Source organism: Coptis chinensis, chromosome 7 (genome assembly GCF_015680905.1).
Source record: "Coptis chinensis isolate HL-2020 chromosome 7, ASM1568090v1, whole genome shotgun sequence".
Taxonomy (NCBI): Eukaryota; Viridiplantae; Streptophyta; class Magnoliopsida; order Ranunculales; family Ranunculaceae; genus Coptis; species Coptis chinensis.
The window spans coordinates 69,128,644-69,131,125 of NC_141462.1; positions in this window are offsets into that span (position 1 = coordinate 69,128,644).

Below are 2,482 nucleotides of genomic sequence, written 5' to 3' on the forward strand. Positions count from 1 at the left end.
GAAAATACTATCTTTTATATTAGAGTGCCACATAGGATAGAGAAAAGACTAACTCTCATATTAGAGTGCCACATAGGAGAGAGAAAATCTTTCTTTAAAACTCTCTGCTTTAGTATATCTTTAGATATATATTATAGCTATACCATCTTGGCTCTATTTTTTGAGACTTCACAGAGTCTCCAATATTTGCTAAACACTTAGGCTAATTCCAAAAAAAATATAAGACATTTAAGAAAAAATCTGACAAATAAGGAATTAACACTAAGAAAAATCAGACAAATAAGGGATTGACAGCTTATTTGTTGGACATTTATTATCTTTTTCTTGGATCAGTTTAGCTTCTAGGTTTATGACTCATTGTTTGGTCTTGGTGTAGAACATAATGACCGAGACATTGATAGAACAACCAAATTTAGTACATGTCCATGAATGCTACAATATGGGTTGTATAAGAAATTTGTATTTTGTGTTAGATTTACCTTACAACTTTTATAGGCTCATCTTGGGCCCAAGCTAGATGTATATATGGGTTGCTATTGAGTTGACTCCAAATCCAACCCATCACACAGAAGTTTTAACCATCCACCTGAGTTTCAGTTTTGGATGTAATTTGAGCTAAAAGCCTAAAAACCAAAATAAAGCTTGATTTCATCTAATATAGTATGAAGCACATGAATATAACACTTAAACGCTGGTTGGTAACTTGATATAGATCGAGAGAAATCAATAACAAAATCCGTCAGCCCAAAACAACCAAGTGATAAAACCTATGTACGTAAATTATGCAAGCTTTGAGGGGATTCAACCACTTAGTGGATGGTTATACTTAATAGTTAATCCTTAGATATATATTATAGCCATACCCTCTTGACTCTATTTTTTAGAGCCTTCACAGAGACTCTAATATTTTCACAACACTTAAATTAATTACAAAATTTAGGAAAAACCTTGCGTTGTCTCTGTTTCGACCCCCACCTACGTGGCAAACGTCCATTGGTAGGAGTCTCCATTTTATTTGTTTAATCGATAGGGCTAAAGTCCAATTTGCAATACTATAGATCAATGTACATGCTCATTAACTCATGTGTCTAAGTTGAACCTTAGCCACATGGCTTGCCACTAATGTACATTGATTTATGTCCAGATTCACTTCTTATCAAAGAGATAATTATCAGTTTAGAGTTATATTCAATCACAATTACTCAAGCTACAAGATTACTTGAGCTACAAGGACTCTCTACTCTACCTATATAAATACCACATTATTTTTCATAAGGAACTACGTTGAAACTTGATCCCTAGAGAATAGATCTTGGGTACGTAGACAACCATTATTTGGTTTAGTTTCATCTCCCCCAATATCAAATTCCTCTGTTTCTTAGTGCGTTCTTTACCATTGCTCTCGTTGTGTTGAAGCAGTTTACTTCCGAGACATAATTGGCGCCGTCTGTGGGGAATTTAGAATTCATTATCACGTGAAACAATCAAGATGGTAAGCACAAGAAGCAGACCAAATAGTCGACAGATTCCTCCTACTACTAATAATACTCGCAACCCTCGAAATTCAAATTGGCCAATGCAAGAACCGTTGAACAATCAAGTTGCTCCTAGTGGTAGGATCAATTCTCAACATCCGACTGTAGCAGCGCAACCGCCACCGCCTCCGCTACCGCCACTCCCAATACGGTTGAGCGTGAGTTACGACGAGTCATGACCAGTGCACACTCTAAAAGTAATGACCCTATTACTCGTACTTATGGGGAGAACCGGATTGGCATGGATAACTACTACCCTAGACATGTCCGATCTCAAATAGAAGATTTACCTCTGAGAAGCAATTTCAGGGAAGACTGCCATCCGAGATATGTCCGACATGACTGAAAAGGCGGGCATCCCAGACAAGAGTAACAAAACATGGAGAAGTGGTATAATTATACCGACCACCCGGCCAATGGTGACTACCGGCCTAGACAGGGTTCTGAGGATGACAAAGACAATCACCGGTCGGAGCTGATCGTGCGTACCGCCAAAGATCTCTAACTCTAATAAGAGATAATGGAAGGTATCCTTCTCCACATGGGCACGACCGGGGGTGTCCAGTTGTTCGAGCCAATACTTTAACTCTAACGAACAACAACGGTTGAAAGTTGATTGCAAAAGAACTTAACGATAGAGAGTCAAGGGATGTAAGAATGAAAAACTTGACAGTCAATGATGGTGTACTTGATAAGTTTTCGCTCAACATTCAAGAAGCTTACCACCATCCCGACTTCAAACAAACCGATTTTGAACTTTATGATGAGTCGGAAGGAGATCCTGGCTTGCATGTTCTATCGTTCAAAAATAAGTTGGTGTTATGAGGTGGAGATGATCCGCTCATATGTAAGCTCTTTCCATCAACTCTAAAGGGAGAAGTATTACGCTGGTTTAGTGAGTTGCCTTCAAGATCAATTCACCAATTCAATGAACTAGAAAATCAGTT